Raw genomic sequence first — 27472 nt, 5'->3', positions numbered from 1 at the left:
TCCTCTAGTACCGACTAATCTTTGACAGACGACGCACCTATCACGTCGCTCTCCCTGCTTCTACTTTCTTTGACTTTCAGGCAAAAAGGAGATATTTTATAACCAGAGAGGAGGCGGAAGAGTATAAGAGGAGAGCTGAGATAGCTCGCCTCCAAGCTGCAGCCCATGATGCAATGACTGCTGCATCGCAGTACGACCCCAACTATTATTATGGATATCTGCCAGGCCAGCCGTGGCCATAGACCAACTTAGGCCAAAAGCCTAAGCTTGGGGGAGTACGTATTTCTCACCGACATTATATTCATGTTCACACACTCATTGCTAGATGTCGGTGCTCATACTTTTTCATTGTATCATCCATGCTAGTTTATTTCCTTTTTATGCTTTCTTCTTGTGTGTTTAATAAACCTTAAGAAAAACCAAAAAATAGTTGTAGCTTTTAGCTAGTTTTAATTTCCATGCTTGTAGTAGTAATTAAAAGGAAAACCCAAAAAGATTTCCTGTTCTTCTTTTTGCTTGTTGGGAGCTTTCCTGTGTAAATAGTTTTATTTCTTTTCTTTTCTTTGGGGGTCGATAGGAGAAGACCATAATTAAATTTTTGAAGTGGCTCTTATATGCATTATTGTTGATCTGACAAAAGAGCCCATACTGCCTTGTCTTCTCCTGTTTATTGAATGCTTGCAGATTCCAGCTTAGTCCAATGCACGTGCACTATTATTATTATCCACATTATTCGGTTGGGCAAGTGAAAGGCAATTATGACGATATATGATGGACTGACTGAGATGAGAAAAGCTGTTTGTCAACTGAACTGCTTGAGGAAAAGCAAAGGTTTAAGCTTGGGGAGTTGATACGTCTCCGTCGTATCTACTTTTCCAAACACTTTTGCCCTTGTTTTCGACTCTAACTTTCATGATTTGAATGGAACTAACCCGGACTGACGCTGTTTTCAGCAGAATTGCCATGGGGTTATTTATGTGCAGAAACAAAAGTTCTCGGAATGGCCTAAAACTTCACGGAACATCTTTTTGGAAATAATAAAAAATCCTTGCAAAAGATGAAGACCAGGGGGCCCACACCCTAGCCACGAGGGTGGGGGGCACGCCTGCCCCCCTGGGCGCGCCCCCTACCTCGTGGGCCCCCTGGAGATCCTCCGACCTCAACTCCAACTCTATATATTTGCTTTCGGGGAGAAAAAAATAAAGAAGAAGGATTCATCGCGTTTTACGATACGGAGCCGCCGCCAAGCCCTAAAATCTCTCGGGAGGGCTGATCCGGAGAGGGGAATCCGTCGCCATCGTCATCATCAACCTTCCTCCATCACCAATTTCATGATACTCACCGCCGTGCGTGAGTAATTCCATCGTAGGCTTGCTGGACAGTGATGGGTTGGATGAGATTTATCATGTAATCGAGTTAGTTTTGTTAGGGTTTGATCCCTAGTATCCACTATGTTCTGAGATTGATGTTGCTATGACTTTGCTATGCTTAATGCTTGTCACTAGGGCCCGAGTGCCATGATTTCAGATCTGAACCTATTATGTTTTCATCAATATATGAGAGTTCGTGATCCTATCTTGCAAGTCTACAGTCACCTACTATGTGTTATGATCCGGCAACCCCGAAGTGACAATAATCGGGACCACTTCCGGTGATGACCGTAGTTTGAGGAGTTCATGTATTCACTATGTGTTAATGCTTTGGTCCGGTACTCTATTAAAAGGAGGCCTTAACATCCCTTAGTTTCCGCTAGGACCCCGCTGCCACGGGAGGGTAGGACAAAAGATGTCATGCAAGTTCTTTTCCATAAGCACGTATGACTATATTCGGAATACATGCCTACGTTACATTGATGAATTGGAGTTAGTTCTGTGTCACCCTAGGTTATGACTGTTACATGATGAACCGCATCCGGCATAATTCTCTATCACCGATCCATTGCCTACGAGCTTTCCATATATTGTTCCTTGCTTATTTACTTTTTCATTGCTATTACTATCATCACTACAAAATACCAAAAACATTACTTTTGTTATCATTACCTTTTGCTACCGTTACCACTACTATCATATTACTTTGCTACTAAATACTTTGTTGCAGATATTAAGTTTCCAGGTGTGGTTGAATTGACAACTCAGCTGCTAATACTTGAGAATGTTCTTTGGCTCCCCTTGTGTCGAATCAATAAATTTGGGTTGAATACTCTACCCTCAAAAACTGTTGCGATCCCCTATACTTGTGGGTTATCAGTGATGCCCCCGATTTAATCGTACACTAATCATACATGCAAACGTGTATGATCAAGATGAGGGACTCACGGGAGGATAGCACAACACAACTCTAAAAATAAAATAAGTCATACAAGCATCATATTACAAGCCAGGGGCCTCAAGGGCTTGAATACAAGAGCTTGATCATAGACGAGTCAGCGGAAGCAACAATATCTAAGTACAGACATAAGTTAAACAAGTTTCCATAAGATGGCTAGCACAAACTGGGATATAGATCGAAAGAGACGCATGCCTCCTGCCCGGGATCCTCCTAAACTACTCCTGGTCGTCGTCGGTGGTCTGCACGTAGTAGTAGGCACCTCCAGTGTAGTAGGAGTCGTCGTCGACAGTGGCGCCTGGCTCCTGGGCTCCAACATCTGGCTGCGACAACCGAGAAGAAAGGAAAGGGGGAAAAAGGTGGCGCAAAGTGCTACCTCTTGAGCATTGCGTTGGTTTTCCCTTGAATATTAAAGGGTGATGCAGCAAAGCAGCGTAAGTATTTCCCTCAGTTTTTGAGAACCAAGGTATCAATCCAGTAGGAGACCACGCGTGAGCCACCTCGTACCTACACAAATAAATAAGAACCTCGCAACCATGCAATAAAGGGGTTGTCAATCCCTTCACAGCCACTTGCAAGAGTGAGATCTGATAGAGATGATAATAATAAGATAAATATTTTTGGTATTTTTATGGTATAGATTGAAAGTAAAGATTGCAAAATAAAATAGATTGGAAACTTGTATGATGGAGAATAGACCCGGGGGCCATAGGTTTCACTAGTGGCTTCTCTCAAGATAGCAAAGTATTACGGTGGGTGAACAAATTACTGTCGAGCAATTGATAGAAAAGCGAATAATTATGAGAATATCTAGGTATGATCATGTATATAGGCATCACGTCTGAGACAAGTAGACTGAAATGATTCTGCATCTACTACTATTACTCTACACATCGACCGCTATCCATCATGCATATAGAGTATTAAGTTCATAAGAACAGAGTAACGCCTTAAGCAAGATGACATGGTGTAGAGGGATAAACTCATGCAATATGATGTAAACCCCATCTTTTTATCCTCGATGGCAACAATACAATACGTGTCGTTTCCCTTTCTGTCACTCGGATCGAGCACCGCAAGATTGAACCCAAAGCTAAGCACTTCTCCCATGGCAAGAAAGATCAATCTAGTAGGCCAAACCAAACTGATAATTCGAAGAGACTTGCAAAGATAAACCAATCATACATAAAAGAATTCAGAGAAGATTCAAATATTGTTCATAGATAGACTTGATCATAAACCCACAATTCATCGGATCTCGACAAACACACAGCAAAAGAAGATTACATCGAATAGATCTCCAAGAGAATCGAGGAGAACTTTGTATTGTGATCCAAAGAGAGAGAAGAAGCCATCTAGCTACTAGCTATGGATCCGAAGATCTGAGGTAAAATACTCACACATCAACGGAGGGGCCATGGAGTTGATGTAGGGGCCCTCCGTGATCAATGCCCCCTCCGGCGGAGCTCTGGAAAAGGCCCCAAGATGGGATCTCTTGGGTACAGAATGTTGCGGCGGTGGAAATAGAATTTCGTGGTGCTCCTGGATGTTTTCGGGGTATGTGAACATATATAGGAGGAAGAAGTAGTTTGGTTGATCCACGAGGGGGGAGGGCGCGCCCAGGGGTGTAGGCGCGCCCCCTACTTCGTGGCTGCCTCATTCGTTTCTTGACGTCCACTCCAAGTCTTGTGGATCACGTTTGTTCCAAAAATCATGTTCCCAAAGGTTTCATTCCGTTTGGACTCCATTTGATATTCCTTTTCTACGAAACACTGAAATAGGCAAAAAAATAGCAATTTGTGCTGGGCCTCCGGTTAATAGGTTAGTCCCAAAAATAATATAAAAGTGTAAAATAAAGCCCATTAACATCCAAAACAGATAATATAATAGCATGGAACAATAAAAAATTATAGATACGTTGGAGACGTATCAACCTGCTCCCGCACCGGCTCCTGCACCTGCTCCGGCACCGGACGTGCTCGGCGGTGCTTCTTCTTTGGCTGAGCTCGACGCCCTCACGGTATCTGTCACACTGGCCCCCTTCAATAAATGTATAATCTCCTGTTTTCGTTGCCTTTCGGATGTATCACGTCGCAGACTTTTCTTTGTAGGCCGACGAAACCACGTGCACCATATTGTACACCATTGGCGACCAGAAGGTGGACGTGGGGAAGGCGACGATAATGGAGCCGAAGGAACCATTGTTCCACAGCCAGCTGATCCCCCCGGATGTCTTCAAGGTTTTCGTGGCCAGTGTCAAACCGGGCCACGAGAATTTGGCTCCTCTAGTACTAGTGGGGGATGACGACGAGACCCACGGCGGCTTGGTGATTGTTGCAATGGGTGGGTCTTGTTGTGGCCAAAGAGTCTGCTTCGTCTGGAGGCGGACGGGAGCACACCCACGAGCACACAGTTAGATACGAACATCAACACCTCACCTACCCAATTAGCGTCGGCTGTCGTGCTAGGTGATAGCGGAGGGGGTGAGGAAGAGGCTCCATTAGTCACTGGTGACGTTGTCATAGATGAGGATGAGGATGACGATGACACTCAAGAGTATATCAATACTGGTGCCTACTTAGGGTTTGAGCGTCATGAGTCGGTGCTTGAATCGTCGCCTCCGGAGTCTGAACGTATTATGGACAACCTTCCGGTAGTAAAGAAGTCTAGGAAGAGACCGAGGAAAGGCAAAAAAGTTGCTTCTATGATCCAGCCAACTCAGCAGCCTCGGGTTCAAGACCGTATAGATATCCCCGGTGCGGCAAAATGGCATATCCCCGCTCAACCAATCCTACCTAAAGTAGTGCTAGGGGCCAAATTCGGCGATTTAAGGAGACTTCATGACGATGTGCTGCGGATAGAGAAAGGTCTCATCGCCTCAAAAAATCCAGGATACCCACTCTACATGGTTAACGTGCCACGACAATTGTCATACATCGGCACATTCCCCGCGGAGAAGTTCTTCCTTCGATTTGATTACATCTTCGACATGTTTCACTTGAAGAAGCTGGATTTTACGTTTGTCCACCTTTATGCCTTGCACATGAACTACCTCATCGGGGTTGAGAAGATACCTCATATCTGTGTCGCTGAAGTCTACCACACAACCTTCTTCTTGTAGACATTGTTGGGTCTCCAAGTACAGAGGTTTGTAGGACAGTAGCAAATTTCCCTCAAGTGGATGACCTAAGGTTTATCAATCCGTAGGAGGCGTAGGATGAAGATGGTCTCTCTCAAACAACCCTGCAACCAAATAACAAAGAGTCTCTTGTGTCCCCAACACACCCAATACAATGGTAAATTGTATAGGTGCACTGGTTCAGTGAAGAGATGGTGATACAAGTGCAATATGGATGGTAGATATAGGTTTTTGTAATCTGAAAATATAAAAAACAGCAAGGTAACTAATGATAAAAGTGAGCACAAACGGTATTGCAATGCATTGAAACAAGGCCTAGGGTTCATACTTTCACTAGTGCAAGTTCTCTCAACAATAATAACATAATTGGATCACATAACTATCCCTCAACATGCAACAAAGAGTCACTCCAAAGTCACTAATAGTGGAGAACAAACGAAAAGATTATGGTAGGGTACGAAACCACCTCAAATTTATTCTTTCCAATCAATCTGTTGGGCTATTCCTATAAGTGTCACAAACAGCCTTAGAGTTCGTACTAGAATAACACCTTAAGACACAAATCAACCAAAACCCTAATGTCACCTAGATACTCCAATGTCACCTCAAGTATCCGTGGGTATGATTATACGATATGCATCACACAATCTCAGATTCATCTATTCAACCAACACATAGAACCTCAAAGAGTGCCCCAAAGTTTCTACCGGAGAGTCAAGACGAAAACGTGTGCCAACCCCTATGCATAGATTCCCAAGGTCACGGAAACCGCAAGTTGATCACCAAAACATACATCAAGTGGATCAATAGAATACCCCATTGTCACCACGGGTATCCCACGCAAGACATACATCAAGTGTTCTCAAATCATTAAAGACTCAATCCGATAAGATAACTTCAAAGGGAAAACTCAATCCATTACAAGAGAGTAGAGGGGGAGAAACATCATAAGATCCAACTATAATAGCAAAGCTCGCGATACATCAAGATCGTGCCACCTCAAGAACACGAGAGAGAGAGAGAGATCAAACACATAGCTACTGGTACATACCCTCAGCCCCGAGGGAGAACTACTCCCTCCTCGTCATGGAGAGCACCGGGATGATGAAGATGACCACCGGTGAAGGGTTCCCCCTCCGGCAGGGTGCCGGAACGGGTCTAGATTGGTTTTCGGTGGCTACGAATGCTTCTGGTGGCGGAACTCCCGATCTATTGTGCTCGCCGAAGTTTTTAGGGTATATGGGTATATATGGGAGGAAGAAGTACATCGGTGGAACTCCGGGCTGTCCACGAGACAAGGGGCGCGCCCAGGGGGGTGGGCGCGCCCCCACCCTCGTGGGCAGCCCGAGACTCTCCTGGTCCAACTCCGATACTCCGTGGGCTTCTTCTGATCCAAAAATAATTTCCGTGAAGTTTCAGGTCAATTAGACTACGTTTGATTTTCCTTTTCTGCGATACTCTAAAGCAAGGAAAAAACAGTAACTGGCACTGGGCTCTGGGTTAATAGCTAAGTCCCAAAAATAATATAAAAGTGTATAATAAAGCCCATAAACATCCAAAACAGATAATACAATAGCATGGAACAATCAAAAATTATAGATACGTTGGAGACGTATCAGCATCCCCAAGCTTAATTCCTGCTCGTCCTCGAGTAGGTAAATGATAAAAATAGAATTTTTGATGTGGAATTCTACCTAACATATTTCTCTAAGTAATTCTCATTTTGGCATGAATGTTCAGATTCATAAGATGCAAGAAAAAAGTTTAATATTGACATGAAAATAATAATACTTCAAGCATACTAACTAAGCAATTATGTCTTCTCAAAATAACATGGCCAAAGAAAGCTATCCCTACAAAATCATATAGTCTGGCTATGCTCTATCTTCACCACACAAAATATTTAAATCATGCACAACCCCGATGACAAGCCAAGCAATTGTTTCATACTTTTGATGTTCTTAAAAAATTTCGATCTTCACGCAATACATGAGCCTGAGCCATGGATATAGCATTATAGGTGGAATAGAATGGTGGTTGTGGAGAAGACAAAAAAGGAGAAGATAGTCTCACATCAACTAGATGTATCAACGGGCACTACAAAAAAAGACACATCCGTGACATTTTGGGCCGAACGAATTTTTTTTTCTGTCATACATATGACACTTCTATGACGATAATTGTGACAAAACCCGGTATCATCATAGATGTGGTGGGCTCCTACTTCTATGACAAAAAATCATGATAGAAAATGGGCTTTTTGTCCTGGGCGGGCCGGAGACGCAGATGCATGACATTCTTTGGGCTGTCCATGATGGAAAAAAACCGTGGTAGAAGCGAGGGGGAGGAAAATTTTGGGGAGTTCCCGGTTAAGGTGGGAGGTCGGGGGCCGAGCGATGCGCGTTTCTCTCGTACACGTACGCGCGTGTGTGCGAGGCGTTGGCTCTAACTGAACCCGAGCGATTGCATTGTAGGCTACGCGTTACTGAACCCGAGCGATCGATCGATGGCTGTTAAGTGAACCCGACCTAGCGATTTCTTTGCTACTGCTGCTAACTGAAGCCGATCGGTGCTGCCTCTGGGATGAACAGTGAGCGTTGCGGGGGGGGGGGGGGGGGGGGGGGGGGGGGGGGGGGGGGGGGGGTTGGATGAATAGTGAGCGGTGGCGTTGCCTCTGGATGGACAAGACCCCGTGGTGTGGTGGAGGGCTGGATGAACAGTAGACGGTGGAGGGGTGCCTGTGGAGGGGTGGTTGAATAGGACCCCATGGTGTGGAGGGCTGGATGAACAACAGATGGTGGAGGGGTGCCCGTGGAGGGGTGGTTGAACAGTAGCCGGTGGAGTAGCACGCGGTGGAGGCTGGATGAACAGGAGCCCGTGGAGGCTGGAGGAGGTCGACGGTAGCCCGTGGAGGCTGGAGGAGGTCGATGGTGGAGATGAACAGTATCCCGTGGAGTCCTGTTTTGCGGTACGCCACACCCCTCCTGATGAACAGGACCCCCGTTTCGACCGTAGGAGGTCCGTTTCGTCCGTTTTGCGGTACACCACACCCCTCCCGATCAACAGGACCCCCATTTCGACCGTAGGAGGTCCGTTTCCTCCGTTTTGCGGTACGCCAGACCCCTCCCGATCAACAGGACCCCGTTCCAAACGTAGGAGGTCCGTTTCCTCCGTTGTGTGGTACGCCAGGCCTCGTTTCCATCGCCTGTTCCATCCAAGCCCTCCCGATGAACACGACCACGCATTTGTTCCGACCCAGCTGGTTGGCTCCCATGCGTTCCTTTGCGTCCTGATGAACACGACGCATTCCGTTGCCTCCCCATGAACACGATGCATTCCGTTGCCTCCCCATGAACACGACGACGATGCTGTTTCTCCGTTCCGACCCAGCCACGTACACGAGCCCTGGCCGTACATATGCGCGAGTAGGCGTTCGAGACCCTGCCCGTATGTACACATACGTGGCCGTATTTTCTTTATTGCAGCCTGGCCGCTGTACGTACGTGTACATGCTACGTGCGCGCCTCTACTACGACACATACGTGCCTCTACTGCGACACATGCGCGCCTCTACATCCACCAGTATATATGTACGTACATGTTCGCGACCAGAATGACAATGCTACATACGCTTCGACCAGGTGGGTCCCGACTATCAGGCACTTCCTTGCCTGCGAAGATGTAGCTGGTGGGTCCCAGCAGTCAGGGGGGTGAATCTTTTTTTTGCCCGGGCGCACTTCCTTGCGTGCGAAGATGTAGCTTGTGGGTCCCAGCAGTCAGGGGCAAACATTTTTTTCGCGAAATACGGTGGCCTGTCCGGTGGGTCCCCACTATCAGGTGGAGGAATAATTATTTTGCACGTAATAAGGAGGCACTTCTTTGCTGCGGCCGTGGACCCAGTTGTCAGCCTCTCCACGTACAATCCACGTCTGATGGAACCCGTACCTTGACCATGTTGACCACGCCATGCCAAGAGCACCAGGGCGGTGGACGATGGCGAGGCCTAGGAAAGGGACGACGCGGAGCCGGGGAAGACGCGGCAGTGGATGCCCACGCATAGAGGAGTATGAGGGTTCACTGGTTCACTGCGGTGTGAGGCTGCCATCGCCGCAGAATAACAGGGGGTGTGGGTGAGTAGAGGAATGGCCTAGCCAGCGGTGGGAGTAGTAGGGGGCGGTGAGGCCTCCGCCGCATCGCAGCCGGCCACGGGAGGCAGGAACACGAGGCACGACCGGCGCTGGTTTGGGCGGCTGGAGCAAGAAGACCAGAGGTTGAAGAAGCACTACGGCCATTGGATGGACATCGTACGGTCACTGGAGCTAGAATCGTGCATATTGACTAAGTTGACAAAGCCCTCCGTCCCCGTCAACTTAGTAGGCCCACAAGTCAGCCTGCCACTATACTGGGTCCCAGCTAACAGGGGGAGTATTCATTTTTTTTGTGCGTAATAAGGAGGCACTTCCTTGCGTGCGAAGATATAGCTGGTGGGTCCGAGATGTCAGCGGCGGTAATGTTTTTTTCATGAAATACAGAGGCCCTTTCGGTGGTTCCCTGATGTCAGGTGGAGGAATCATTATTTTTCGCGTAATAAGGAGGCATTTCCTTGCGTGCGTCCGTGGACCCAGCTGTCGGCCTCTCCACGTACAGTCCACTTCAAATGCATGTCGGTCGTTGACCACGTTGACCAGGCCGCACCAAAAGCACCAGGGTGGTGGACGACGGCGAGGCCTAGGAAGGGAATGACATGGAGGCAGTGAAGACTCGACAGTTGTTTCCCATGCGGAGGGGAGTATGACTGTACGAGGGTTTACTGGTTCGTCTGTCGTCGCTGAAGAACAACAGCAGGTGTGGGTGAGTAGAGGGATGGCTAGGCCAGCGATGGGAGTACGATGGGGCGGTGAGGCCTGCGTGGCAGCAGAGCCGGCCGCGGGGAGGAGGGAGCAGGTAGTCCCGCCGGCGCTTGTTTGAGTGGCTGGAGCAGGAAGAGCAGAGATTGAAGAAGCACGACGGCCGTTGGATGGCCATCCAACAGTCACTGCTTGTGCGTCAACCTTTTTTAGGAAAGCCTCAAATCTGCGGAAAACAACATACAACCCATCTGCCATTATTTCTAATAATTTACAGCCCATTTGCTAATTATTAAGGTTTTTTTGGAGCCCATATTCTTTTTGTTAGCATTACAGCCCATATTGTGGCGATGGTTAAAAAATTATACGAAATTTTGCATATTTTGGTCCGGTCCGAACTATTTTTAATCCCGAAATTTCATCTCACATTCAAACTGGTTTTAAAAATAAATGTATATCAATATAAAATCCAACAAATTCTCCACGCATAAAAATTAATGTAATTTAAAATCTCAAAATGAAAAAAAGATATTTGAAACTAATTGCCGGTTTGATGTGTTTTAAAAATGTACATCCCATTTCTCTTTACTGATGGGCCATTTTCTCGGCCAGCCGAATGAAAGCTCTCCTCGTCTTGAAAGATTTGCAGCCCAACAGGCCTGACAAAGCGACTTACTTGGCAAATCACAAAAAAACTGGGTTGTGGTCGTGGACCCAGTTGTCAGCCTCTCCACGTACAGTACTCTTCCGATGGAAGTCGTTCCTTGACCACGTTGACCACGCCGCGCGGAGAGCACCACGGCGGTGGACGACAGCGAGGCCTAGGAAGGGGACGACGCGGAGCCGGGGAAGACGCGGCAGTGGAAGCTCGTGCGGAGAGGAGTACGAGGGTTCACTGGTTCGGCTGCGGTGTGAGGCTGCCGTCACCGCAGGGCCTGGAAAGCGGTGGGAATAGTAGGGGGCGGTGAGGCCTCCGCGGCAGCACAGCCGGCCACGGGAGGCAGCAGGCGGCACGACCGGCGCTGCTTTGGGCGGCTGGAGCAAGAAGACCAGAGGTTGAATAAGCACTACGGCCGTTGGATGGACATCGTACGGTCACTGGAGCTAGAATCGTTCATATTGACTAAGTTGACAAAGCCCTCCATTCCCGTCAACTTAGTAGGCCCACAAGTCAGCCTCCCACCAAGGTGGGTCCCAGCTAGCATGGGGGGTATTCATTTTTTGTGCGTAATAAGGAGGCACTTCCGGTGGGTCTGAGCTGACAGCGGGGGGAACATTTTTTTTCACGAAATATGGTGGCCCGTCTGGTGGGTCCCAACAGTCATGGGGGAAACGTTTTTTCCGCGAAATACTTGTGGCCCGTCCGGTGGGTCCCTGCTGTCAGGTGGAGGAATAATATTTTGCGCGTAATAAGGAGGCACTTCCTTGCGGCTGCCGTGGACCCAGCTGTCAGCCTCTCCACGTACAGTACTCTTCCGATGGAAGTCGGTCGTTGACCACATTGACCACGCCGCGCCGAGAGCACCACGGCGGTGGACAATGGCGAGGCCTAGGAAGGGGATGACACAAAGCCGGGGAAGAGACGACAGTGGATGCCCACACGGAGAGGAGTACGAGGGTTCACTGGTTCGGCTGCGGTGTGAGGCTGCCGTCGCCACAGAATAACAGGGGGAGTGGGTGAGTGGAGGGATAGCCTAGCCAGCAGTGGGAGTAGTATGGGGATGGTGAGGCCTCCGCGGCAGCACATCCGGCCACGGGAGGCAGGAGCATGCGACACGACCGGCGCTACTTTGGGCGGCTGGGGCAAGAAGACCAGAGGTTGAAGAAGCACTACTTCCATTGGATGGACATCGTTGACCACGCCGCGCCAAGAGCACCAGGGCTGTGGTCGACGGCGAGGCCTACTAAGGGAACGACACAGAGCCGGGGAAGACACGGCAGTGGCTGCCCACGCGGTGAGTACGAGGGTTGACTGGTTCGGCTGCCGTCGCCGGAAAATAACAGGAGGTGTGGGTGAGTAGAGGGATAGACAGGCCAGGGATGCGAGTATGATGGGGCCATGAGGCCTGCCCGGCAGCACTTCCGGCCACGGGAGGCGGGAGGAGGTGGTTCCGACGGCGCTGGTTTGGGCGGCTGGGGCAGGAAGATCTGAGACTGAAGAAGCACGATTGCCGTTAGATTGACATCTAACGGTGTGACGCTGGTAGAGTCGATTGTTGACTAAGTTTCTTTTTTGAGAAACCTTGTGTACGCATGAACTTAGTAGGCCCACAAGTCAGCCTCCAAATCTTTGGCAGACAACATAAAGCCCATTTGCTATTTTTTATAATTTGCAGCCCATTTGCTAATTCTTAAGTAATTTATTACAACCCATTTTCTTCCCAGGACCACGGTCAAAAAGTTCAACCTTATTTTGCATATTTCAGTGGAGTCCGAACTGTTGTAATCCCGAAATGATAAACATTTTTTAAGAACTTATTGATTTGCCAAAAAAATCATTTTGTTTTTGTAAGAAAATAAGACGTGGGACAATTGAGTTGGTTTAAAGGAAAACGAGTGGTAAAAAATCAGCGTTGGGTGGGAAAAACAACAAAAATAAGGATGTAAATATGAAAAGGGAATTTTATGTGTTTTCAATATAATGATACGTGTATATGAAGTAGTAAAACTATAGGTAGAGATTAGAAAACGGATGTAGGACATGCGTTTCAAGAGGAAAATAGAACTGGGTTGTGTGTTTGATTCAGTAAAAAAAACTGCCTGCGGATGTTGTAAGACAAAATATAACTAATGCTGGTGGGCCAGAGGCCAGTAGATACCTGCTGGATCTTTGTGCCCCGTTGTCGTCATGGGCTGGGCCTGTTAAAAACAAAACCAACCCTGGGCAGTCTACAGCCCAGTTGAAACTTGTTCGACCTGAAAAAACAATATACGTGCTCAATAAACGAGAGAATTCTGCAAGTACAGACTGATAACTGGGATGCAGCACGGATATTTTTTTTATCGTGATAATAAGTGCATGCACTTGTTTCGAAAAAAACGGAGAACTGGGAGTTCGAACGGCGGGTGCTTATGCTACCCATCGAATAAAAATCAGGTGCCTGAAAATTCGTTTCGAAACAAATGATTCAGCTTTATATCCACGTCGACCCTCGGCATGATGGTTGGAAGCAAATGCAAGTTCATACCAAAAGATCGTTAACACCAATACCAACTTGCGGACGACAAGGTAGTACAACTACCAATACCAAACTAACTTATAATCTTTTTACTCCTGGCCCTAGTGTTCGTCTGGTATAAAATCTTGTAGAGGACCAGCTCCCGCTCCTTCTCTTGCTCCAGGTCCCCGAGGTGGTACTGGTGCATCACCCAGTTGGTCCACTGCTGGTCGAAGTTCTTGCTAGTGTGCAGCACCAGAACCTTTTTTGCTGCCCGTCTGCCAGCCGTTGACCATCACCGGCAAGGTATTGCCGGTCTTGTGCCACATCGCATGCATGCCGCACTCCGACTGTATCTTGCGACACGTCCATGTGCCCCTTTTGAATGCCTTGGAATTGCGCTGGAAGAAATGCTTCCTTAGGCCACTCAGTGTGATACCTACAGTATTGTGGAATACAGGTTTTAGTGTACCTAGTTGGCATTTTCATAACATCTTTGGCATGTTGCAGTCACTTGTTTCACTTTTTATTAACTGTCAAATTGTAATTGCTTCACCAGGTCTGCGTCTAAAAAGATAAATAGAGCTATAAACAAAGGAATATGTTTGTGCAAGTAGACGGCCGATCGGTGTCTTACCTGGAAGTTTCTCAGGTTGGGTGTAGCATATGCCGTGCTCACTGTCGATGGTTGGTATGAACAAATCGATGAGAGACTGAAATCTCGCGCTGTTAGCACTCACTTTGGCCTCAAGGTGCTCGATCAGCTCCTGATCCGTGGGATCGAACTTGACGCCAGCCGGCAGCACCGTCAAATCCTTCTTCAACTTGCATTGGTAATTCCAGTTATATGGTACTCAATGTATGATCAATCGACTGTTTTAAGTGAATGATGAAAGATTTCGACAGATAAGTGGTACTCCAAATCTGAAGTCCAGAATACCCGAACACGCCGCCGGGATTCTTGTGTCAGCTCACGCGCAGCGTGTTGTCACGTCAATTTAATGTGTGGACATGATGAATAATTTGACCAACGTATACTAGTACTGCTACTGTACTACTTAATAGTCGTATTTAGTGTCACAATTTATACATAGGTTTAACTAACAAGTACGCACTTGAAGCCTAACTGATATTAGTACATCCTACGCAGGTGAGTTAGGATGCACTTGATCCCAGGTAGGTATCTATCCTTCAAACCAGAGGAGTGCTTCAAACTAACAACAGTACATAATATCCAACAAAAAAGGGTCGTGCTACAGCAGCAGAATACATGGCTCAGTCTAGATATCAGCACGAATCAAGTTGCACATATTTGCTGTTGGCATGAACCGCCGCATGTCGGGTTTGCAAAATCCATCCATCGCATGGAAGCTTGATGCCTTTCACACACTGAAGATTATCTGGCAACAAGCTGTGTCGACGAATCTCTAGATATGGTGATTCATGAAACCCATGGTATGATGTGTAAACACAGCCCCCCTCGTGAATGGAAGTTGCATAACACAGTAATCATTGCCGGTGATATGATCGATGATTGGTTGGATGATCAGATAATTGAGCCCGAGGAACAAGGAGTGGTTGCCTAGGCTGTAAACCCGCCTCCAGTTGAATACGCCTGGCCCAATGAAGCTGGGATCTTTCTCGAACATGAAGCAGCCATAGCCATCAATGTCACGAACGCCCCATGCATTGTACTGCATGTGGTTTGATGTAATGGTTTGGTCAATTTGGTACATGCGAATGAGCATCAAATGACTGCCGTCAGCTGAATGAGCGATAAACCACCACCCATCGGCTGGTATGATTCCAGGTCCTGGAATCATGAAGGCCAGCGCATTTGCATCTGCTGTAACAATTCAAATTGGAGACCAAAAAGACAAAAATAAACAATCATGTTCAGAGTATGTGTGGAATTAAGATTATTATAACAGTGACACATATCATAGACAGAGAATTGCAATGCCGTGGTCATAATCATACCCCAAGTTAAAAAATAAGCCAATGGCTTTCATATTCTAGCAATATGTCATGGTTCAAACATCATGTAACAATGAGAGGAAAACAGCTATGACAACGCCTACTCATATTCTACCATATCACTTACTACTACTGTTCTCATATCAACTCTAAGCAATAACATGCATTGTTATAAAAATCTTGTAAACGAGAGTAACATATAGCAATCATGATGTTATGCTCATAATATGTATTCTAACAATCATTAGATGCCAATTGTTCTCATATCAACTCTAACAATAACATGTGTGGTCATAAAAATCTAGGAAATGAGAGGAACATATAGCAATGATGTGGTTATAGACATGCTATGCATTCTAAGTTTGTAATAAATGAATAGGCAGTCGTATTCATAAGGTCAAGATGGGATGAGATAGAACAATTACACGACGATAGATTCCACCAGTATAGGCAGCCAATCTGTGCGTCGACCGCGTAAACGATGCCATCGTGCACTATAGCATCAGACAGAAATGTTGCCTCAACAGGATTGATAATGATAACCATGTATGGCGACCGGATTCCAGATAGACTAATCCCATGTTGAACAAGGCAATGAGCTTGTAATCCATGTAGTCTTCTGATGGTGTGGGCACTTCATAGATTACAACTTTCTGCAAACAGAGGTCGAGCCAAAAGCTTGACGCGTCTCGTGCGTAGTAGGCATGAGTGTCCAGCGGGCCGCGAGGCTCGATGGCGGCGGTATCCAATGATGGAAGGGTGATCTCTCACTGGGTGTAGATATCCACGAGACGCCACGGACTACCGGTGTGGTGGATGAGGATGATCCAGTTGGCCTTCATGCCTGCCCAGTAGTGGCCGCGCATGAAGGACAGGTGGACAGGTCGTGGTAGCATGTAGAGGGGCACCATGGCAACCTCCGTAGGATCGTCAAGTCGGTGTCTGGGCCACCTGCGAGGATCGAGCATCAGCAAGCAGGGTGTCTTGAAAAGAGCCGGCCGGTTGCAGACGAGTAGACGGTACAAAGACACCGAGCATGCGGCCAGACGGACGGTGCTGAGTAGGTCCATACGACTACAGATCTGCTCCAAGAGAACATCAGGAAGGGAATTCCAATCGCGGCTCTGGGTGTCAGTCGGTTCTGCCATTGGGGTTTTCGGTGCCTACAAGCCAGCGGGGAAGTGGATTCGGATGGGCGAGTGAAGAAGCTTCTCCTCGTGTGGCCGAGCAGTGAGTGGGGGCATATGGTACGCGCGAGCTACCAAGGAAGATGGCACGGGCGGGCGAGCAGTGAGCGGGGGTAAATGGTGTGCGGTCGACGATGGGGAAGAGAGGAGGAAGAAGAAGAGATGGCAGTACCGGGTAAGGCTGATTTAGCAACACCAACACGCTGGTTCAGCTTATTAATTACGTGTCCCATCTGCTGCAGCGTGTATTGTCACTTCACTGCGAAGACTAGTTGAATAGTTCTCTCTGACCAAGATGGGGAATAATGGATCGCGAGAACTTCCTTTCTACAGTATCCCTATGCCTCTACGCTCACTTCACTCATTTTGCTCCGTACCTAGTCACTTGTTGAAATCTGTAGAAAGACAAATTCTCCGTATTTGGGAACAGAGGGAGTATCACCATATGGAGGGAACAGAGGAAGCTTGAAATATGAATATGTCAATGGGAGGGAGTAAGCCCCATGCATGCATGCATGCATGCAACATGCAACACTCACACGTACACATGGACGCACGCAACACTCACGCACCCATGCGGCACACATCACACGACGCAACACACACGCTCACGCTCAAGTGCTCAACCTACTCCCTACGTCCGTGAAAGACTGTACATTTAGAGATTTACACATTGACCAGGGCATAATTAACGCCCAAAAGTAGCAGACTTATGTGTGCATGCGACCATTGATATAAGAAGATTAAATGAAGGCTGTTGCATGCTGTAATTAAGGATAGACATGTAGCCTATACCTACAACACAAGTTGGTGCATTAGTCAATCAATATCGATTTAGATTAAAGGCTAAATGCATTGGAAGTGTAGATGTACATCATGTACTACACTCTTTGTTTTATAGCCGATGTACACTCTTTGTTGGAAGACCGACGGAGGACACGTGCATGCACTCACATACACAGCCAGGGCAGTTCGCGCGCAAGGGTTGGACTCGTGTCGCGCCTGCGTAAAGTTTTGTTTAACTAATTTCTTTGCTCTGTCAACAGACAGGTGGGACCCAGAAACCAGGTGACAATTTAACCAGTCAACAAAGTGCCACGTCGACTATGTGGCTGGTCAGTAGGGTGCAATACGGTGCTCTACGATGAGCTAGTGATCGTATAATTGCCGCAAAACTATATATGGTGACCGTAAAGAGCGTATTGTTACATACGTTGACCGCCAGTGTATTTTTCTCGTTTCAAATTAAGCCATATTAATCGGAAAGGAAGCAGTATGGACTACTACTACTAGTACTAGTACTGCTTTGATGTGTCCCGTCAACTCGCCGAACAAGGAGAAGCTTGCTTACTACGCCTCTCCCTCGCCCATGCGCGCGGTGGTTCGCAGGACGAGGAGAGGGTTTTGACTACAACACCCTCTCCCTCTCCCTCTCCCTCGCCCTCGCCCTCGCGGTGGAGGTGCAGCAGTTCAATCGGTGTCAGATTGCCAGAAGCATATTGTACTGTAGTATCATCATTGTTGGACCTTCCGAAGAGGCGAAGAGCCAAGTGCAAGGTTCACACAAGTACGAACTGTTGAACCTCCCGAAGAGGCAAAGAGCCAAGTGCAAGGTTTTATAGGAGTTGTCGTCCTAGTAGGAGTGTACTACAACTATAGCGAACGATGCTACTGTATGATGCCGCCACGTCACGTATATCCAAAGCTGTGCCACCTTTTTTTCTCAAAGAGCATGTTGGAGCCCATGCAACAACTACACAAGTTGCATGTACACATAACACATTTAATAGTAATAAATTCTAAAGGACAAATGCCAGTATGCCACACAAGTTCATCTCCAATTCATGTGATAAATTTGTGCACGACTAGTCTACATATATTCACAGCGATACCGTTCACAATTACTGTACTCCACTTACACGTTATAGATGGGCTACATGTCCTCCTCCAGGTTCCAGTCCCAGGTGTTCTTCATGGATGGCACGATCCATAGCGGTGGGCAACGGGAATCATTGTCGCAGCTTTCTAGTCCGGTTCCACACAATGGAGACTCATCCAAACTGAAGCGGCATAAATCAGGGATAGCGTGTCCCAGCATGTCGTTCATCCGGCGGTGCGCACTGAAGACACAACCATGCTTCATGAATGGCAGGCCTTCCGTGTCGTGCACGAAAGGTGGCATCCGCTTCACAATGGGGTAGCTGTCCTTGATGAAAAGCGAGTACTCTCCAAGAGTGTTCCTCGGCACCCACGTAGCATCACGGGGGTCGAACTCGGCGCCGTTCATCTGGTACACGCGACATCCCAGATCTAGACACATGGTGACGTACATAGTCAAGGTCCATGCATAATAATGTTGTGCTCAAATATGGCGGTCAGTAATACTATGCAGCAAATAGTACTACTCTAGTATAGAGGAAGTAAAATAACGGGCTTATTATATATAGCCACTCTTGGCTACATGGATGAGATAGTAAGACATGGAAAAAAATGGTGGCAGCTAGTGGGTTCAAGTCTTCAAGGGCCTAGCTAGCTATACACGTCTTCCAAGGTAAAAAGTACTCCTACTAGTACTACAAAGTACACTACTAGTACAACAATGAAAGAGAAGGCGAGAGGGTTAAAAAAATGGAATACCTGGGTAGATGGTGACGGTCCGATCATGGTAGATTGTGTGACCATGTTGCACATCAGTGGTACCATGGGTAACGACTGCTAAGATAGCTGATCCCAATATGCCAAAGTCAGCTACAAGGTTCCAGGTTAGACCGAATCGCGGATGCAAATGCACATCCAGGATCGATGATCTTATTTTGATCGGGGGATGACTGGTCCCTGCAAAATAATGGAGTACCGTTAGGGATGCAAATGATGGTTTGTGCATTCCGTTTGTAATCTACCGTGCCGTAGGATGGCAACCAGATGAAACAAGTCCCCTGGCTTGTCACCGCGAAGATGCGGCCTAGATGGCGCACGGCGTCTTCGAACGTGTAGGGGTACAAATCTGCCGCCGCCAACATGCGCCAACCTCTACCGTTACTGCCTCTTGCATTGATGGCAATCCTTATGTCGAACACCGCGATGAGATAGTAATCAGCGTAGCCGCGTCGCTTTGTCGGCGGGTCCGCAATTGCTATCTTCTTCAATCTCATGTAGGCATCATCATACTTATTCAAGCCCAGCCAGTCCGGAAGGCCAATCCCAATGGTGGAGAAGGGGTCTACCGGAACGGCCGCACTGCTGTGGATGTTGTGCAAAATGATGGTGGTATTCGGCCGGAGGTATGCAAGCCAATCTTCGTTGGCACCGACCCAGACCTATATATAAGACGGTGGGCAGGGGACAAAATATGGGATGGAAATGGAATAACTAAGTACTGCATGATCAAACTCCATGACTGACCTGCTCATCGGACAAAATTCGACTACCTCTCAACGTCGGCAACTCTAGCGGAGTCAACGTGCAACCATGGCCAGGGAGCGGTGGACTGTTCGAAGGATTGTCCCATAGAAGAACCTTCTCCTCGAGGACGCATGGAAGACCAACAAGCATGGCCTTTTCCCAAGCCTATTTAAGCAGCGTCTTGAAAAAGTTTGTGCATGAAGCACCGAGTCTTGCGACGGTGAGGACGTTGGAGCGGCGTGCAATTTCTCCCACAGGATCGTCGTCCAAGGTCTCCCAGCCCCGAGGAGGAGGAGAACCGCCTGGCGAATCCATGGGAGCAGCAACAAACTGCCTTCTCTTCGGGGGGAGGGGAACTGGCGAGGAGGAGATAAGAGCGTAGTAACTGCAGGGCCTCGTCCCTTCCAACTGTAAATCGTTCCTCAGCGAAGGGGTGAGGCTATTATTTACTACTAGTACTCCCTCCGATTCTTTTTACTCTGCGCATAAGAGCAGACCCGGCTACCAAGGCGCATGGATGGGAGGAGCTAGCAGCTATAAATGCCCCATGCAGCCCATTGGCTATCAGCCCGCGTTCTCCTCTCTCTGCATGCTACATGGATGTCTCCCTCTCTCTCACATGACTGCATGCGGTGGCACTGGCCTATGAGAAGCTCGCATGGAGATAGCAATCTTCTCTCCAGAAGGGATTTTTTTGAAAGAAAGGGATTATGGAACGTTATGGGATTGCATTATACTATAAATAATAGCACTAGTAAGGAATTTTTGGCACTAGGTAGTAGTTTTTGGCATGGATTAAGAAATTTTGGGTATGTTTTTGCCATTTTTTGTACACGCCAACTAGTGTCAAAAAACATCTTACATTATGTGACGGAGGAGTACGTACTCGTACTGTAGCAGTACTAGTACTACTTTTCTCAACTAGTAGTGCGATGTACTGTACTTCTAGTCTAGTCTAGTGTAGTGCACCAGTTTTGAACTCTTGAATCTCAGGGCCAAGGAGCTACAGTTGGAAGTGGAGGGTACTACTGTTCTCTAGAACCATCGCTATACTATCAATGCAAGGGAAGTACACCTGCGTAGTGGCCTAGTGGGTACTCTCGGTGCTCTATTCAGCCGCTCCTCTCACGTAGCTGGCCTACTCAGCCGCTCCTCTCACGCACACACTAGCAGCCTGTTTATCTGCGACGTTTACTGCGGGGGCAGAACATTTGAGTTATTTGATACAACGAGACTAGGCTTTTCGCTTCCATTTGTGGAGGTGTAATGGATCTTGTCGAACTTTGTTAGTAGTTCCTTCTTTATGAATGAGATGAAGCAAAGCTTTTGCCTCCGTTTAAAAAACAAGTCAAGAGGAATTTCTTTTATAGTAGAGCCGATAATGGAGTGAAGTCCATGCATGCAACGCCACAAGCTACTGAGTATAGTAGTAGAGCACTTTACGTACAGAGCCATATTGCACAGTTCCCAATGCCCCGCCAGGCTTTTCTGGCTCCTTGGGCTTAATTGGGAGGCACTAGTTTAAATATGCTACTAGCTGATGAGGAAGCTGCAACCGAGGTGCGGCTAGGGCGAGCACGCAAGCCACGAGATGCTGGGAAGGAAACCCCGTTCACGTGGCTACGCTGTCCAGTGCACCCAGATTGTGGGACCGCATGTCCATTTGACTTCAAAACTCAAACTACCCATGTAAAATATTGGCTCGCAGCGAAGTGTAGTAGTACTATTTTTTTTAAAAAGGCCGCCGTGCGTTCGGCCGGGATCGAACCCACAAAACGAGGTATACACTCCCGTGACCACTAGTAGTACTCGTTGGAGTACAACGCAACCTAGAATCGCCTTTTGTCGCTAGTAGTACGTACATTGTTCCTTACAAGAAACCCCTAAAATGCCAAGAAACTACTACCACTTGCATATGTGGCAGACTTAAGATAAGACTACCTTATCAACCATTGTACATGCTCTTACCAACAAAAATCCTCGAGTGACCTCCTACCTCCGGCCCGTCCACCTAGTCATCCTCGGCCATGGGACGCAGCTACCGCCGCCGGTAGAAGGCGAGGTCAAAACCGCCGGCGGTGCGGAGCCCGTATTGTGGCAGCCCGGATGCCAGCTCCGACTGGTGCTCGCGGCCGCTAGCTAGCCAAGATAGCTCCGTCCAGCTGCTTGTCTGCAAGGTTTGCTAGCTAGATTGGCACAGCAGCGCGGCAGCTTGCTCGCACGCGCCGCGCTAAGGCCAGCCATCTGGCTCGAGCGAAGGCCAGCGCGGCAGCTTGCTCGCTCGTAAGTCATGCTCGGGCCAGCCTGCCAACCCGTGCGGAGGCCAGCGCGGCGTCCGGCCCATCCGGCGGAGCGGCGGCCAACTCGCTCATCACCGGCGCCACCGACGAACACGCATTAGTACTGTTTGAAGTAATGTTCAGGAAAAATAATGATTTGAGGGGGAATAATAGGATAAAGGTCAGATGTGGATCCCTCGTGTCAACGGTCAAACGAAATGTGTTGGTTTAATCTGCCTCATCAGCACAGACGTGTGGGCCAACCCTGTCATAAATGGGTTTAAAGGAACCTAATCGGTAGGAGTACTAGGTAGTTTTTGGCGTGGATTAAGAAATTTTGGGTATGTTTTTGCTATTTTTTGTACAATAGATTCTTCCTAGGGCTGGTTGAAAGTGGTAGTTTTTTGTTAAATACTCTACATATTGTAAGTAGGAGTGAAAGTTAAGCTTTGGAAGCCAATAAGCAAGGCTAGTTACATAGTGCATATGTGTACATGATTGAAAGTAAATATCAACCATGAGTGACTAATATGTTGATGGAAAACTTGAAACTATGGAATACTAGGAAAAAATGCATGGTTGGAAATACTAGCAATGTTCATGTCCGTTGCAACGAATCATAATTAGAATAATACTTATTCGCAAACTTGGTACAAGACACTCTAATTTTGATATACATATGTCACTAGAGATATATTATGTTTCAATTAGAATATATTCCTTGGGCTGTTTTGGTGAGGTCAGGGAGGGATATGGTTGGTTTTAAGATACTAATTATGGGTTTTTCTGCAAATTGGTAGACAAGTGGGATGTTGGTGAGAAAAGGCAACAACTTACCTCAGAATCGTTAGATGTAGATCTAATGGTCAGAAACGACGGATGGCAGACACACCAGCATCACCAACTTAGTTTTGTGTAGGAGTACTAGCAAGATCCGTGCATTGCACGGAACATCAAGATGCATTTTTTTATAAAACACTTGTTGTGATTGACCCTTGCGGGGAGTAATCCCATGTGTAAAAACTAATGATATCTCGAGAAATATGAGATAAGGTGAAGAGGAGTGGGGTGTGGTGGTGGTTGGTGGTCGGACTGAGCGGAGGCATGGGGATTGACGACGCCGGCAGCGGCCACCAGGCCAGTTTGTTCCAGAGGCTTCCTTTCTTAATTGCTCAACAATGAGGTTTGTTGGAGATAAGGATGAACGAGGGAAGGCCTTGTCTGCAAATGTGGAGAGGGGTACGGGTACCTTTCAGTTTAATTTCCATCCGTCAGATATAGATCGGACGGTCTATATTGCAAGATGGCACACGTACCATCATCACCAACTCGGTTTTTTATAAGAGAAGAAATATAAGTATGGAGATACAAACGTATTATCGATACTTGCTTCCATAAACTAGCATCTACATTCTATTCAACGCCTCGGCATGTGGGGCCTTAGCACAATGACTTCTCGACTGTGTAAAACAAATATTTTCCCATCGCCGACAAGGAGGGGGTGACGGCGGCGCGCTTTTTGGCTTGCTCTAGTCCTAGTAGTCATACTAGGTGGTCTAATCACGTGTAGATTTATTCTTTTTCACGTCTCGTGTTCGCCGTACTGCCACGACTGTTGATGAATAGACGGTAAGTTATTCACGGGGAAACCCTTGTTGAGCGTGTTTGCCAAAGAGAGAGAGAGATAGTGTGCGTGTGTGATATGTTAGAGACTAAGGCAATGATAACAGATTCTTTGTGTCTATGTGTGTGGAGGATAGAGAGAGAAATGTACACGGGGCTTTGTGTTGTGTAACGTGGAGACACATATACATAATTAGAGAGTGAGTGTGTGAGATACACATGCGGACATGAGGAGAGATGAGGATCCAGATAAATGGGTGTTTGTGTGTGTCTGTGTGTGTTTGTGCACGCGTCTGTGTGTGAGAGGGAGAGAGTGTATGTGGAGTAGAGAGACCACTGATGATGTAAACGTAGTATAAGGGAAGGGGGAATGGTGTGACATGTGTAGTAGCGAGATAGCACGGGTGCGGGCGGGGGGAGCAGACTACTTAGAAGAGACATCGAGTGTGTGTGTGGGAGAGGGGTGTGAGAGCGAGAGAAAGAGAGAGCTAGCGACGGAGAGAGAGAGAGGGAGGAAGAGAGGGGGCGAGAGGGGTCGTTTGTGTCCATAAATGGCGTATAGATAGGGAGACAATGTTGATGTTGTCCAAAATTGGCCTATGAACGGAGATGCAAGGGAAGCGAGTCATCGTGTGTGTGATAGGGACTTCATGAGAGATCTAGAATAGATGGTGTAGAGAACAATGTGCGAAACCGAGAACGATTATACATTAGGGAGCTATGCAAAGAGTCACGACATATATGTATACAGGGAAGGAGCTGGGGCGAGTCCGCATGTGGGAGAGATAGAAAGAGGAGAGTGGTGCACAAGGAGACAAAGTGTGCTTGTTTGCAGTGGGGGTGGTGTGTGAGGTGAGTGCGCGATAACCACATAACTAGGGAGATAGACGTTTGGGGGCGAAATTTTGTGTGTATGGGAAATATACACTCTACATAGTGCGTGTGCTTGGGTAAGAGAGATAGCGGGAGACCTAGAGAGTGAGGGAAGAGATGTGTGCATGCCCGAGAGACAAAGTGATAGAGACCTATGTTGGGGTCCGGACTTTACAAGAGAGAGGGGTGTTAACGTGCTCGTGTGTTGGTGTTTGGGGGAGAGAACGACTTCTCTATGTGTGTGTGTGTGCTGGTGGTGGGGGGGGGGGTTGACTTCAGATAAAGAGTGAGGTGTCTATATTTGAGGGACCTTAGCATAATTGAGATATTGTGCACTCATGGTTGATCAATTTGTTTCACAGTTTGTACTATGAGATAACGATACTTTTGAACATGCGTGATATACCTTGATGTACCAGAATTACAAACTTAAGATTGGAATTTTGGAATTCGACTCCATCATTAGCTTTTGTAATTCATTTAAACGGAGATTAAGCCGGGATTTCGTGATTTCAAATTCATATATCAAACCTAGAGATATACACATACAGGCATGTTCAAACATTATAATCATCCACTTTATTCATACACATACACATTTTTGCTTTTGTCATCATATTTAGGATAAACACATTTGGAATTTCATTTGAATTGGACCGTATGATGGTATTTGCTTGTAGTAGCTCAATGATCCATATTTGAATTGAGTGGACAATCTAAGTTTCGAGTTGGAGACATTGATTTTCAGAACTTGCACTTTTTTTTGCATGCAAAACAAACAAATTGTCGGCCATGATATCATAGTCGGCCGTACGAGAGCAGAATACTTATAATTTTAGGCGCCAAAAGCTTTCAAACTTCCCGCTCACATCGAAATATCACGCGCCCGAAAGTTTAGCCCTGCGATATTCCTGTTTTACCCCTGCCACATGAACGGAAAAGGGCTGCTTTGGTAACTCCATTGTTTTCCCCTCTTTGCCCCCCTCCCCTTCCCCTCCCCGACCCCCAACCACGGCAAGCCGCCGAATCTAGTCCTCCGCCGAAGCGGTGGACCTCACACCCCACTGGATCTACCTTTCGCACCTTGGAACCCCCAACTGCCAACTCACCACTTCACTAGAGCCGATTCAGCGACTGGCTTGTCCACTGCTCCAGATCTCCTTAACCGCCATCATGGTCCACAGCACCACATCTGCTTAACCGGCGCCCTCATCCACCACAGCGTAGGCCCTTCACTCACTCCCTCGTCGGCCCCTTCGCTGGCCCTTCATACAAGCCCTCGTCCGTCGCAACAGATCCGCCTCACCGAAAGCACTGTACAACGCGCCCGCCGAAGCCTTCGTCCACTGCACCGGACCCGCTCCACGGACGCCATATTCAACTCCACCAGCCCTGCTTTACCGATGCCGCAGCCTCATCAGGTTATTTCGATTTGTACTCCTTCGGTTTTTCTCTTTATTGTGCAACTGTTCACTTACCACAGATGAGCTTTCTTGTATGTCGACAGGCGCCGCAACCGTAGCACCGGAGCCGCTTCAGCGACGGTGATAGCCGGTCCAAACTCAACCACAACACGAGCACCATCGACGATCCTTAGCTATCAAGTATGACAACGATACCCATACGCCGCCGAGAATCAGGTACTATTATCCAATGGCCGGTGCCTACGTTCACTTTCCTAGCATAAGCACCGCACCTTTGAATTTCTTCAGGGCATCATTCAGTTTTTCATGAGACGCGTTATTCTACTTGCACCTGTAGGGCCATACTTCAGTTTTACATGTGCTAAATTACATACCAGTGCACATATAGTTAATATGCTTTAGTTTTGTTCTGATGCCACCTGTTGGTTCCATCAGACTGCTTAATGTTCTCTATGCTTAATTACACATCAGCAAACTAGCATGTGGTTCCGCTACTTTTTGTTCGTTTTACCCTACATTTTTTATGCTAGCTATTACATCACTGCTCCGAGCCTCTGTTCATTACTTGTTTGTGTGATCTTGATCTTCCCAAGTTGCATGACTAATTTGATGCTTCTATTAATTATGGAGCTGCCAACCCCATCAAGCAAAATATTTGTTCTTTTGGGGCTGGCACCTCGAACAAGCATAAAAATTGAGGGAAGCAGATATATTGTCGTGTATGCACACACCCTTCTTTCATTAGTTTAGATGAACCATTGATCAATTCGGACCAGTGCATGCGATTAAAATTAATTTTACCTAAATAGATGGTGCAGAATAAATTACCACAACTAGATTTGCAACCACGGGATGCTGACGATATCTTCAAAGAACATTGCAACAGCAGCTAGGCTTCACAGCAACATATGGTAAGCCAGTGTGTTTTAGTACATGTGAAATGTAATGCGAGTGGGCTGCTTTCTTGGCTTGTGCCCTCAACGTGTAATCCTACCGAATTACAAATAGTTCAGTTGTGTGCTTTGCTGTATTGCTTGATTCGAATGCTTATTTGTTGTTACGCTATACCTGAGTTGGCCAATATGTCAGCAGTGACTGATGTACTATCGTAAAGAAATGCATGCCTATTTCATTTGAGTCCTTAAATTTTCCTCTCAACTTCATCACAAGACTGTCTTCGTAGTTTATATGAGGCCACATTGTTAAGTGCTTTCTCAGATTATTTCAACTGCTTA

The sequence above is a fragment of the Triticum urartu genome, chromosome 6 (genome assembly GCF_003073215.2).
Source record: "Triticum urartu cultivar G1812 chromosome 6, Tu2.1, whole genome shotgun sequence".
NCBI classification, from domain to species: Eukaryota; Viridiplantae; Streptophyta; class Magnoliopsida; order Poales; family Poaceae; genus Triticum; species Triticum urartu.
Note: the sequence above shows the minus strand (reverse complement) of the source record.